The following is a 15,078-nucleotide window of genomic DNA, read 5'->3' as shown; positions in this document are numbered from 1 at the left end:
GCTTTCATCGTGTTCCATAGGTTTGAGTATGTTGTCTCTTTATTTTCATTAAATTCAAGGAAGACTTTAATTTCTTTCTTAATTTCTTCCTTGACCCAGGTGTGGTTCAGTAGTTGACTGTTCAGTTTCCATGAGTTTTTCGGGTTTCTGGGGGTAGCATTGTTGTTGCTTTCTAACTTTAATCCGTGGTGATCAGATAAGACACAGGTGGCCACTGATATTTTTTTGTATCTGTGGAGGTTTCCTTTGTTTCCGAGTATGTGGTCAATTTTTGAGAAGGTTCCATGAGTTGCAGAGAAGAAGGTATATTCTTTCCTATTTAGGTGGAATGTTCTATAGATGTCTTTTAAGTCCATTTGCTTCATTACCTCCAAAAATTCTCTTAATTCTCTATTAGGTTTCTGTCTGATTGACCTGTCTATTGGAGAGAGGTGTGTGCTGTTTGATGTCTGCCTTGAGTTCCAGTAATATTTCTTTTACATAAGTGGGTGCGTTTATATTATTGACGTAGATATTCAGGACTGAGACGTCATCCTGATGTATTGTTTGTATTATGAATATAAAGTGTCCATCTCGATCTCTTCTGATCGATTTTAGTTTGAAGTCAGTTCTGTTAGAAATTAGTATGGGCACACCTGCTTTTGTCTTAGGACCGTTTGCTTGAAACACCTTTTCCCATCCCTTTACTCTGAGTAGATGCCTGTCTTTGTGGTTGAGATGTGTTCTTTGCAAACAGCAGAATGTTGGATCCTTTTTTCGTATCCAATCTCTTATCCTGTGCCTTTTTATAGGTGAATTGAGCCCATTAATATTAAGTGATATTAATGACCAGTGGTTGTTTATTCTGGTTATCCTTATTGTTTTTGGTAGCAGAGTTTGTGTGTCTCCCTTCTTTGAAATGTGCTGTTGAAGGGTTGCTCCATGCCTGAGTTATTGTAGGCAGTGTTGGCAATGTTGGATTCCTTGTGTTGCAATTTTCCTTTTATTACTTTCTGTTGGGCTGGATTTGTGGCTATGTATTGTTTAAATTTGTTCTTATCCAGGAACGTCTTGTTTTCTCCATTGATAGTGAACGATAGCTTGGCTGGGTATAGTAGTTTGGGTTTGCATCCATGGTCTCTTAGCTTCTGCAGTACTTTTTTCCAGGACCTTCTGGCTTTCATGGTTTCCATAGAGAAGTCAGGTGTATGTCTGATCGGTTTACCTTTTTAAGTTACTTTGCCTTTTTCCTTTGCAACTCTTAATATTCTTTCTTTAACTTGTATATTTTTGTTTTGATTATTATATGGCAAGGGGATGTTTTTCTTTGATCCAGTCTGTTTGGTGTTCTGTATGCTTCTTGAATACTTAAATGAATATCTTTCTTTATGTTGGGAAAGTTTTCTTCCATAATTTTGTTAAAAATATTTTCTGAGCCTTTGAGCTGTGACTCTTCTCCTTCTTCTATTCCTATTATTCTTAGGTTTGGTCTTTTTATTGTGTCCCATATTTCCTGAATGTTTTGTGTTGAGAAGTTGTTGGCTTTACTGTTTTCTTTGATCTGTGCGTTTATTTTCTCTATGGTGTCCTCAGAATCTGAGATTCTTTCTTCTATCTCTTGTTGTCTATTGATTATGCTTGTTTCTGTAGACTCTGCTCATTGACCTAGATTTTCAATATCCATCTGGTCCTCAGTTTGTGTTTTCTTCCTTGCCTTCATTTCAGTTTTCAGTTCTTGAACTGTTTCCATTACCTGTTTGATCGTTTTTTCTTGGTTTCCCAGGGTATCATGTACGCATTTACTCATTTCTTCAAACTTTTTGTTATACTTCTCTTCCATTTTTATAAGGGTGTTTTTTACATGTTGTTTAAGGTACTCTATTGCTTTCATAAAGTCATTTTTTTCCACTTCTTCTGTGTTAGGGTGTTCAAATACTTCTGTTGTAAGATCATTGGGTTCTGGTGTTTTCATGTTGTTTTTCAGATTATTGGGTGAATTCTTGCCTTGGCGCCTGCCCATCCCCTCCTATTGATCCTATCTAATTGGTCTTTTAAAACCGGATTAGGTTTCCCTGCTCTCCAACGGCTCTGCTTACAAAATGCCCTCGCTCTGTTTCCTGCCTCCAGCCGCAGGCTAAGAACCATCTATCCCCTCCAAAGGGTCTTTAGGATCAGGACCAGGCTCCCCGTTTGCCAGTGACCTCACCAACAAAAGGCCTACCTCTTTGATTTAATTGTAGTGGGGCGATCTGCTCTTGTTATTGCGTGCCCATCCCGCCGCTTGTGTCTGCTGCCGCGCTGGTCCCCGCCGCTTGTGTCTGCCACCACACTGGTCCCCCAAAGCCTATTCCTGATTGCCGTGCCTCTCTGCCGTGTCTGCGCAGCACCTCCTAGATCCTAATTGTTAACATATCAATAGATTCATATCTTTTTCCCCTCAAGTACCTCTCTGGAAATTTAATAAAATATGTATATTTGCAGCTGAAATCATTGCAACACACATGTACAAATGCATATATTTATACATGAACAAGCACTCACAATATTCTGTATGATTTCTCGAAAATTATAGACCTTCTGAAGCTCATATGGAATCCTTCCATCATTAGGTTATGGCTATGTGCTCTACAGATGGAGGAGACCTAGGGATGCTTGTTAAACTGTTCATGCAAGTATCCTATAACTTGGAGCTATAGAAATGACTCACAGGTTAAGAGTATTGGTTATTCTTCCAGAGGACATGAATTTATTTTTTACTGTCCACCAAGTGGGTCACAAGCAGATTTAACTACAATTCTAAACTCTCTTACACCCTCTTCTGGTGTCCTTGGGCACTGGGTATGCATGTCATATAGAATGAAAAAAAATGCAATGTAATTCCAGAGGAGCTGTGTTTCTGCTTTTAAAATCTATTTTCATTTTAAAATCTAATTTGTTTTATATAAATTTAGATTAAATGGAAATTTGCATCTGGTGACTAAATAAATTAAAAGAAAAGAACTTCTAAGGAAGAAATAAGAATTCTCATATTTCTAGTGCTCCATTTACATAGAAATAATGGAGAGTCATCCTCAAATTTGAATGGCATCTGATACTGACATTAAGAACATAGGATACTTTAACAGTGACTCTGTAATTTCCCACACAGTTCAATTCCAAAGAATCCCTTTTTAAACAGAATGGCATTCCCTACCCTTGTCCCTAGATTACCCCAGGATTTCCTTGTCAGTACTCAGACCAGTCCTTGAAAACTTTAAGGGGGGTCCTGTACCAAGCCAATACTAAAATATTGTTTTCATTGTGTTTGTGACATTCCTACTAAATCTACTGTGCAGCTACTTTGAAAAACCACTTTCCATTCATAAAAAAGACCACTTATCCTCATTGGTTATGATTTTTCTGTTGCTGAGAGATGGAGTGTTCAGCTAGTAAATATACAACATATACTAGGAATTTTGATTAACCAAACTGTGTTCCACACTAAACTATAATATCTAGTTTGTGGCTAGTCATATAACAGATAGGAAATTCTAGAGCACCGTGAACTATTGTTGAGAATGAATAATGGTAAAAGCTCCTCATAGTACTGATGAAATGTGAGTTATTGGCAGTGATGAGATTTTTAAAAGTGTGTAGGTGGTAATGGATCCTTTTGAGTTAACTGTTGGAAACCCCTGCTTGATGAATAAATGTCAATTATGTTCTTAAGGTTTGCTTTTTGTTATTCTTTAACACCTGTATAAATTGAGAACAAACAGCCAAAACTTTTCTTCCCAAGTCATATCTCTATGCTAATGAATTCTCTTTGACATTGTGATTGAGCAATTTTATTAAAGCATTAAAAAAAAACAATGGGCTACCTAGAATGAAGTAGTGACAGTTAAACTATCATCTATGTGTTATGCCGCTTTTTCTCTAGGTGGTTCATCTGGATCTTGGCTGGATGAAAGTGCCTTATTTATGCATACTTGGAATGGCTGAAAATTGATATGCACCCCTTGCATTAATCTTTCTTTTGAGACATAAAGAAATGTCCCTTTTTCCCAGTTTAGGCAAAAAAGAAACAATTCCACCCAAGTGTGACATAATGAATCAGTGAGTATTTTGGGATTACATCTACAAGACCAAGAGAGGGGTTCCTTACATGAGCATGAAGGACACCAAGGCAACTACATCACTGAAAGTCAACTCCAGCCTGGGCCATAACTCACTACACAATGTAGAGGCTGTGTCCCTCTATCTTCCCACAGCACTACAGATATTTTGGTGATCAGATTCTCCCTTCTTTGCAATTGGTATTGCTTGTATCATTTTCTGAAGGAGCATTGTGTAGCCTTTGAATTTCACTTCAGACCTCTGGGTTTTGTTTTTTTTCTGAGGTTTAAGGGGTCCCCTCCCCCAACCCACAAGGAAGAAATGTTTCTGTTTGGAGAAAATGGGTACAAAAAGCACCAGATGCTTTATTTTAGTTTGTCAAAATTATGTCATCCTTTATTTTACCATATCTTTTCTCCTCTAAATGTTTTCCACTGGTAAAATACTATTTCCTTTGTATTTCTCATTTAATTTAATGTTTACTTTCATATGTAGGAGAAAAACATTATTTTGAAGAAACCTGAAGATGAAAGCTCACTTCATTTCCAGTAATGCGGTACTTAAAGTTATGAAGATTTCTCTTAGTATCTCCAGATTTATGTCATCTTAGGATAGACTGGTTACTGTATTCCTCACTCTTCCCCTCTACCTCTTCCCATGTCTCTGCAAGTCCCTCTCAACTTTATGATATTTTCTCATTTAATTATAATTGTTACATACATATTTTAAAAGCCTTAAATTCTAACATTCTCCTTTTGGGCAGAAATCAATATATTTTATTGCTTCCTCATTCTCGTGTGTTTTTTAGGAAGAAAGGGTTCTTAAACATTCTTCGAGGTGAGAAACAACTCTATACACTATAGGTGACTCCTGTTTTCATCAGTGAGCTTCAACCAATCAACATCTCCAGTGTGGTCTAAAACATGAGTAAGAGGCTCATTTCATCTCAGCAAAGCAATATAGGCTTTTCACTGTAGCAAAGTGAAAATGATTCCTGAGCCTTTTAAAACTATGATCAGGAAATACCATTGTAATGAAGCTTCCCCCTCAACTTGTATTATGCCTTTTATGGCATAATATTATTGCACTCATTCTACTAAACAGAATTGATATAAAACAACTTCTTAGTAGTGTAACTACCTGTCTCATTAATCATTATTAATACAAAGTCAGGAAGCTGATGTGGAAGCCCTAGATTTGTGCATATATTTGTGTGAATGTGTGCCTGTCTGTCTGTCTATGTCTGCCTGGATGTGTGTAAGTGTGCTTCATTGACTGATAAGAATAAAAGATTCTTTCTTTACAGGACCAAAATAGACTTGCTGCAATTGGAAAACAACAGGTAGGGAGCAAAATGATCATGGATTGATTGATTATATTTGTAAAGTTATAAAATAAATCAAAATTTCCACTCTGCACTATATTCTCAATGTACTTATTTCCATGAAATGCCTGTAAAACTACCTAAATTTGTTACAACTATTATATGAACTAAGTGAATTTATTATTTCAAATTGATGGTCCAATGCTGTTAAGATTGAACTGGGTCTTGGATCATGTTAAAGGCAAATGGAGGAAATACAGTGTTCTATTTCCATTAGCAGATATTTGTTGGCTTCTTTCTTCATTCACTGAATTTTCAGAATCATTATGAATTGCTGTCATGATGAATGGAATGTCTGTGGACAAGTGTAACAAACCAGGGATCAATAAACAAATTGTATGATCTTGATTTTGTCACTAACTAGATAGATGATTAAAGGTCTGTTCTTGTCCTTGGGCTTCATATTATTTTCAGACAACAGCAATGCAGAATGTTTATCTGCCTTTTTATCCAGAAGTATCTGTAAACTGTGGCTTTAACGTTACCATTGTCAGATAATAACATTTATTATGAGGCACCATTTTTCAGTCTTGTTGGGAAAATATTTTCTATTACAGAATTTTAGCAGCTATTTAAAATCCCTGGATAATTTTTCATGCCATTTTGAGAAATAATTCCTCATTGAAGTGCAATAATATCTATATCTTCCTCTAACCTGCAGCTTTTTTGCAGTGCAGCAATAAAGAAGCTGACAAAATGTATTGACAAAAGTGAAGTACATTGAATGAGTTCATCTTTTTATCCTGTCATACATGAATGCCCTTCAGTAAATACTATGCAATTGCATGACTATATTTCAAGAGAGAAGTTTAAGATATATTTGCATCATTAATGCTTACATTTAGAGAGTCAGTTTCAGAAAAACTGACTGGAGATGTGTGTAGCTCTGTGGTAGAGTGGTCACAGCAAACAAATAAAGCCCTGGGATTTGACAAAAATAGCATATTTTCAAACAAAGAATTATTTTATCCAGAAGTAAAGGGATGCTGTGGTTGAAATGCTTGTTACTGAAGGTAACGAAGCCAAGGATTCATTTTTGTTTCCATCTACTGTCAATTAGAGTGTCTCCTAATGACATTGCTTGTGTCTGCTGGCCATTGGGGAGCAGAAGGATAAGCCTTTGAATGAGAAAGTTAAAAGAAAGTTCAGTTTATATGGGCTGAGTTTCAAAGTTAAATTATTTATTTATTCATTCATTCAATATGTTAAGAGTGGCTATATGCTAGGCATTTTATTTTGACCTGTATGTGATTTCTGTCAACTATAGTTTTCCTTCTTCTTACAAATTCTGAGCTGTATGAGAATAGGTTATAAACATCTTTGTACTTACCACTAGGATTTATTCAATCTCAATGTTATGTTCAGATAATTTTAAAATCAAATAAAATACTGCAAATACATTGTCTCTTTCTTTTACTTTCAATGTTTCCCAAAGTCCTTCATTTCTCACATTTTTGTACATATACATACATTCCTATATACAAAAAAAATCTATGTATTCCAATTTTCTATATTGATTTGCATGTTTTAAACTTCTGGATAAGGGACTAGAGAGATTGTTCAGTTATTACATACTGCTCTAGCAGAGGATCTGGGTCTTGTTTCCAGCACTCTTAACAGGTGAATGACAACCACCTATAATTTCAAATCTAGGATATCTGACACCTTTTATTGATCTCTGAAAGAACCCACACTCATGTACACATACAAAAATCTTTATATAAATATTTAAACACAATATCTTAAAATAACAAATTCTGTGTAATCCGGATAGAAATAGTAACATTCTATTTTCATTTACTAATGATTTCTTTGCATTTTTCAATTTAGACTCAAATTGATTAAACAGTTGTAACTCTTCATTGCAGGCTAATTTCTGCTGCTTTTTGTGCAGTTCCCATTTCTTTGGGGTAGGGGTGAAAAGACACAAAAGCAGCAACACAGACTCTGAAAGATTCCAATACAGAAGCTCGTTATTGCAAAAACAACAGGGGTTTTTATGGGATTAGAGAAATTAAGCTACTGCAAGAACATTTTTGGTTGGTCCTTTTAAAACTGGTGGCCATTGCTGGTGTGTTGTGATTGGCTAGGAATCCATTCATTTAGCTACTGTACTTTAGATTTGCTCACAGGTTATTTTGGCCAATTTTGCTTATTCATTGTGAGTTTGCTTGTGTTTGTGCTTGCACTATTGCGCTGTCTCATCTCACCATTTTAATTTTATTCTTATTGGACGACATAGTGGGAGTTATGAATGTTTATAACCCCACCTTGGAGACCCCCAGCACTTTGGGCTGTACCTGTCTTAGGCTGGCCTCCTGGACAGGCTCCTACCCATCATTAACTACTAGTACTTGAAGGGTTGGGTCTCTAGAAGTTTCCAAGAAGTTAGAAGTGGAGTATTTTAGGAGAACTAGGGATTTAAATGGCCTCTTGCATTTGTGTTAGCCAACCATGGACCACATCCTTCAGAGGTTTTGGTATAGTGTGTTCCATAGCTATTAACACCTGGAGTGGTGCCTTGTTCACTTGCATTGTCAGGATCTTAGCTGTAGGAGACACTTAAGCAGAAATATTAGAGCCATCACCATCCCTCCCATAAGTCACCATGCAATAAGTTTAAGAGGGGTCTAGAAGGGATTTTATGTGATCCCATACTAAGCCAAAGAATGTAGTAGATAGGTCCAATGGATGGACCTGTGTTAAGTTCCATAGGTTCCGATTAAATGTTTATAGCTGAACAAGGGGAAACCAAGTGAAAGCTTGTGAAAATTTTGAGGGGACAAATGAAATTGCTGATGGAACAGTCTAGCCTGTTCCAGCAAAGGCAAGGACTATGTCATAGGTTATAGTCATAATTAGGCAGTTTATTCTACAGTTACCTATGGATAGCATTCCTGTCAGTCCTGTATGTGATCTCATATGGTATATGTGCCAGGAATGTCTTCTGGACTCTAGTAAGTCTTGAATAGTTTGCATGGTTTTGGAAATGGAATCCTTTTGGGACTTTAATTTACAAAAGATAGTATTTTACATGCTTGTGTGGCATAGCAGATATCTGAAAAAATATTTATGGGTTCTGATGGGATCATTTCCAATACCTTAAGGACTGCCAATAACTCCCCTAGTTGTTTTGAACTAGGAATTGGTTGGCTATAGGCCTTTTCCTTATGATTAACTACCATTATTATTAACCCAAAATTAGTTTTACTGGAATTGTCTGTAAAGGTTATAGCAGCCTGGGGGATGGCATTTTTTGATGGTGTGTCATAACTTTTTATCTTTAATTTTAAAAGGGGGAGTGCAGAAAGTCATCTGTCCTGAGGGAAATGATTATCCAGCATGCCCATACTGGACCTAGTAATCACTTTAAAACAGACTTCCTCTCCAAGTGGTTTATTGTTTATCCTGGCTTTGCTTATGACAATGTTTCTTCAGTTTATATCTATTACTGTAACTCTTGGATCAGGGAGTACACCAAGTACCATGAGTGGCTGCTGACTGGCCTGAAGGGCAGAAAACAGCTTATTTTCAAAGACTGTCCTGGAAGCTGGCTGAGCACATAGAGCATGAGCAACAGAAACTTCCTCTTGCCACCTTGGTTCTTGTGTTTCACAATACTCTCAAGCTAGCTCACAAAGACACCAAAGTCTCTATTAAGAGCGGTTCTATTGCTGTTCAACTAACCTCAACAAAGCGAACAAAAGTATTTGGTCAACCCATTTTTTTTAAATGATATTTACTATGCTTCTGAAGTTGAAGACATCTGCCTAGTGGATCAGAACCAGTTCACCTTATCCATTGCAAGCCAAGGCACACCACTTAACTTCATGCACCAGGAGTATGAAGCCTTTGACCAGTCTATCATTCATATCAGGACCTGCTTGGAGCTTCTACACTCTCATGCCCAATGATAACCCTTTCGGCATTAGGTCATTGAATCTTTGGATGAATCCTGAGACAATCCTTATGTAAGTGGACAGACTGTCCACAAACCCAGCAAGTATGGTCTGGTGGGGCAGAATTACTGTCATTGTCAAATCTGGCATTGATCAAGGCATTGGTAGAAGCTATAAGGGCAGGAATGGGCCTGTTGTGTGTCAATATCATGGGAAGCCAAGACCCACTTATGAATATTTTTATTTCTAGCAGGTGTGATGACATTACAGGTGATTGTGTTGAGCTCCTCCCAGGTTTGCAAGATAATAAGGATATTCCTGGTAGAGCCAAATGGGATGTGTTTTTAGCACCATTGGTGACACAGGTCAAAAATTCAGAAAATGGTTCCACATCCTGCTGGACAAGATTACGGAAATAGCCTATGCTTTTCTGGGGCTTACAAAGTTTAAGGGTCTTGCAGGCCCATAAACTTGTGGGAAACAGGCAGGTAAGCCAATCATAGATTGTGAGACAGAATCAGTGTATTGCCCATGTCAAGGGTAACATTAAATCCAAACTGCAAATTTATATTGGCTTGGGTCTCTGCTCCACCATCATATACTGAGGGCCATTGGAGAAAATCTGAGGGGTCAAGGACTGCCTTCAACATGGGGTAAGAATCATAATGGGTTTGAAGATTCATGGTCCATTGTCTGAGTACTTCTCCAAAATAAGGAGAATCAGGATAGCATTGGTCACCCTCACACACCCCTTCATGGCTCCCAGCCTACTCCCTGCACTGGAGCTGATGAGGAGTGGGGGACAGATATCTGACAAGGACAACATCACTGGAGCCTCCAGACTCCACAGGGATGGGGTACACCTGGAAGTTTTCAAACATATCAAAAATGAACTGGAACCACAGATGTTGGACCTGGCACTGAGTCTCCTCATTCAGTGACAAAAGCAGATGCTTTGCCTTTTCCTAGAAGTTGAAAGTGAGGACATATTCACCACATCTTGTCTCACTGTGAAGTACCAGGAAGACACCATGTGAGCCAGTGCATTCTTCCAGCACTAACTGGGCAGCCTTGAGTTGAGAGAGAACATGCCATGAAACAAAGGATGTTCTAAGAAAGGCTGATACCCCCTTAGTACCCTCTGATTTCCCCTGGAACAGGAATGAACCTGTGGACACTTCTGTAGTATCCACGGGAGGGTAGGGACTTGAGAGAGGATGAACTGTCCCTGTTGGGTGCTCTCCTCAATGGGAATATGAGGGGACAATTCCAGAGGAAGCAGTTCCATTGACTCAAAGTGGGAGGCGGCAATGGAGGTAGAACTCGGAGAGAAGGATGCTGATGGTTGGTCCGAAAGGCCTCTATAAGCCCCCTGCGACAGGAGGTCATTGGTCTGGCTGGTCCCAGCAGCAGATCCTGGCTGGGCAGACCCTCTGAATGATTCAGTCAGGGAAACTCCAGGCTGCCTGCTGCCTGAGGAAGGAGGTCCCAGGGGCCGGGGGAAGAGTCATGGGACAGGGACTGATAGCAGCGCAGAGTCCTGAGCTTAGGCACTTGTGGATATCAGACACCCAGACCTTCACATGAAGTGCATCAGTTGTCTCCAGAATGTATTCTGAAGGGCATTCTACCTTAACCACAAATATGTTCTCACTGTGAAGAATCTCTAGTGCCATGGCTGTGTGGACATCCGTGATAGTAGAACAGAGAATGCTGAGTCAGGACCACGATGCCTTTGTTGGTACAACAAACTCCAAGCGACTTTTTCATTCTCCTTCTTTTTCACTTTGGAGCAATAGGCAACACTTCTGCCACTGAAACTTTAATCCTCCCCCTGAGGTCAGCCTGGTCACCCCTCTTCCATAACCCACTCCTGCTGGATCAGGGGCAACTTTATCCCCTACAAAACTGAGCAGTTCTTCTCTCTGTACCGTTCTTGCTCCATCATTCAAGGTTCCCCCTCCACGACTTAGTCTCAGCCTCTCAAAGCAGTGAGTCCATCTCTCCCCCCAGAGGATGTGCCATCACTAGCCAATCCCTACCAACTGTCCCAGCACTACCAGAGGAGTTGGAGTTACTATTTCCACCTAGGACAGGAGGGCATGATGTGGTCTTCAGAGGCTCAACTGGAGAAGAAGTGTCAATGTCCTCTCGCCACTGAAGGATGCCTCATATAGAACTTCTGACTGAGCTATTCACTGAACAGAGGGAAAAAACATTTCTTGAGCTTCATCTTTGAGGACATTTTAGAGATGGAAGAGACTGAAGAAAGAAGGGGACCAGCTAGATCCTTAGAAAATAGAGATGGGCCCATCACTGCCAGGGGACCGCCTACTCTGCAGCTGTCAAGGGACAAGTCATGTGGTGGTGCACTCTCCACACCAGGGTTCAATAGGGACAAGAGAGTTGGGGAAAGTGAGCGAAAGGCATGGGCCACTTCAGCTTCAAAGTGCTTCAGGAACAGCTCAGCAAAACAGTCAGAAAAGGTGGCTCCTGCTCCAGGCTCTGCATATTATGTGTGAGAGGCCAGGTAGAGGCAAAAATGGTGGGAAAGATTCAGGGCAGCAGCCCTTACATGAGACTCACAGAACTCTTGCCAACTTGGCTGTGTGAGTGTTTGTGGAGAAGGGAAGGCCCCATCCTCTGGGGAAGGAGCACCATCTATGATGAGCCCCAGGAGGAGCCTGTGAGGAGGGGTACCAAAGAAAAAAACAACCAGAAGACATGGGGTGAGTGACAACAACTGCATCTCAGTCACTGTGCTCAACACCAGGATGAAGCTACTGGAAGTAGCCACCATTTGAGGAGAACATTCCAATCCTGAAAAGAAAGGGGATTCAATTACAGTTGAATGGTCAAAACCTTTCTGTGAATTAAGAGACTGACCACTGCCTAATGGCCTTTAATAGGTGGTAATGTAACCAGATTAGTTGAGAAGAGAGACTGGAAGAAGTCCCCCAGTCCACAGTCCAAAGAGCCGTAGGGACTCCCTAAGAAGCAAGAGAACCTTCAGACAATCCTGGAGAGTGACCCCAAGCAAACTTCATCAGTTTCTTTCAGGCCACAAGGGAGTCCCTGTGAGAAAAGGAAAAGTAGTGTTCAGGACTGAGTGTACTATCTATAGTGAGAGACTTCCACAGTTTGTTAGGCCACAGCTGTATGCTCACACAGTCTCTGGGCAAAAAGGACCTGTCAAAGGGTACTTTATTGGTTCTACCTCCTGAGTGGTCAGCCCTTATGTGGAGGTACTGTGATGAGCCGAGTCATGATGGAGAGTTCCTAACTAGGAAGACAAATGGGAAAGAAAATAACATGTAGGGATGGGAAAGAAAGCCCCAAATCACCAGGGCTTAGAAAACAAAAATAGGTGTCAACTCACCAAAAACAGCTGAAAGGGGCAAACTCAAGATGTTGTTCGAGAGTTGGGATGGAAACAGGGGCAGGGCATCAAGCAAGGAAGAAAAATGGCTCAAAGAAGTTAAGGAGGACCCAAAAAGTGAACAAAAGAAAAAGGTCCATCCACGTTGGGTGCAAGTTGTTGAGGGCTTGTTGCTGCTATTGATGGAAAGATAGGAACAGCCCAAAATGTGGGAGGGTTCCCAAAGTGGGGTTATAAAAATTCGTTATTCCCACTAGGTTGCCCAATAAAAGTAAGATAAAAAGGGTGAGATGAGGCAAGGCAATAGCTCAAGCATAAGCAAGCACATGCAAACTCACAATAAATAAGCACAATCGGTCAAAACACTCTGTAAGCAGAACAAAAACAGCAGAGTAACTAATGACATGCATTTCTAGCAATCACAACACACCAGAAGTGACTACCAATTTCAAAAGGGCCAACTAAAATCATTCTTGCAACCAACAGCTTAATTTCCCTAACTCCATAAAAACCCCTGGCCCTTTCACGATAAAGAGCTTTTACACTAGAATCTTGCAGAGTCTGTGTCATTGCTTTCTTGTCTTCTCATCCCCTGCCCCTTGGGAAATGGAGATCACACAACTAGCAGCAACAACAAGCCAGCAACAACTCTTGTGTTTGAATTACTGCAGACTATGCCACTGTTTGAATATTCTAAAGTTTGTCTATTCTTTGTTAATAAACTTTTTAAATTGACTTGTTTTTTTTTAAAAAGCATTTTCTCATTTTACATATCAATCCCAGTTCCCACTCCCTTCCCTCCTCCTGTTCCCTTAACCTTCTCCATCCACCTCTACTCCTCAGAGAGGGTAAAGCTTCCCATGAGCAATTGACAAATTCCAACACATTGCTTTGAAGAAGGACCAAGGCCCTCCCTAGTATATCTAGACTGATCAAGGTATCATTCAGAAGAGAATGGGCTTCAAAAAGGCAGTTCAAGCAGGAGGAATAAATCCTGGTCCCACTGCCAGTGGCCACACAGACTACCATAGCAATACAACTGTCACCCACATTCAATAGTCCTAGTTTGGTCCTATGATGGCTCCCCCAGTGTCACTCCAGAGTCAGTGAGCTCCCCTTAGCTCAGGTAAGCTGTTTCAGTGAGTACCCCCATCATGATCTTGACCCCTCTGTTTATATTATTGCTCCTCCCTCTTTTTGGCTGGACTTTGGGAGCTCAATCTAGTTCTTCATTGTGGATCTCTGCATCTCTTTCCATCAGTTGCTGGATGAAGGTTCTATGATGACAATTAAGATAGTCATCAATCTGTTTATTGTGGAGGGCCAGTTCAGGCACCCTTCACACTATTGCTTAGGATCTTAGTTTGGACCATCTTTGTGGATTCCTAGATATTTCTCTAGTGCTAGTTTTTTTTGATAGCTCCATAATAATTCCCTTAATCAAGATATCTCTTTCCATGTTAACCCTTTCTGTCCTTCCCCCATTTCGACCATCCCATTCCCTCATGTTCTCCTCTTTCCCCGCTCTTCTCCCCTCCTCCTTCCCTTCCAATCTCTCTTCCCACCTCCGTGCTCCTTATTTTTTAAGAACATTTTGTCTATTTTCCCTTCCCAGAGGGGTCCATGTATGTATCTCTTAGGGCTCTCCTTGCTATCTAATTTATCTGGTATCATGAACTATAGGCTGGTTATTCTTCACTTTATGTCTAATATCCACTAATGAGTGAGCACATACCATGCTTATTTTTCTGAGGCTGGTTTACATCAATTAGGATGTTATTTTTCTAGTTACATCCATTTGCCTGCAAATTTCAAGGTCCTTGTTTTTAGCTGCTGAGTAGTACACCATTACATAAATACCACATTTTCTTTATCCATTCTTCAGTTGAGGGGCATCTAGGTTGCTTCCAAGTTCTGACTATTACAAATAATGCTACTAGGAACATAGTTGAGCAAATGTCCTTGTGATACGGATGAGCATACTTTGGGTATATGTCCATGAATGGTATTGTTGGATCTTGAGGTAGGTTGATTCCCAATTTTCTGAGAAACCACCATACTAATTTCCAAAGTGACTGTACAAGTTTGCACACCCATGAGCAGTGGAAGAATGTTCCCCTTATTCTGCATCCTCTCCAACACAGGCTTTCATCAGTGCTTTTATTTTTAGCCTTTCTGACAGGTATAAGATGGTATCTCAGAGTGTTTGTTTTGATTTACATTTACCTGATGGCTAAGGATGCCAAGAAATGTCTTTCAGCCATTTGTGATTCTTCTGTTAAGAATTCTCTGTTTATATTTTAACCCCATTTTAATGGATTATTTGTTATTTTGATGTCTAG

The 15,078-nt window shown here is 39.8% G+C and overlaps 1 pseudogene; it reads right to left on the bottom strand.

Moving 5' to 3' along the window:
• Nucleotides 1-9,854: 9,854 nt before the first annotated feature.
• Nucleotides 9,855-12,157, bottom strand: LOC121437086 (annotated as a pseudogene).
• Nucleotides 12,158-15,078: the final 2,921 nt, after the last annotated feature.

Source organism: Microtus oregoni, unplaced genomic scaffold (assembly GCF_018167655.1).
Source record: "Microtus oregoni isolate MIOR12 unplaced genomic scaffold, Mior012 000050F_ref0000143, whole genome shotgun sequence".
Taxonomy (NCBI): domain Eukaryota; kingdom Metazoa; phylum Chordata; class Mammalia; order Rodentia; family Cricetidae; genus Microtus; species Microtus oregoni.
Note: the sequence above shows the minus strand (reverse complement) of the source record. Positions and strands in the feature narration are given on the sequence as shown.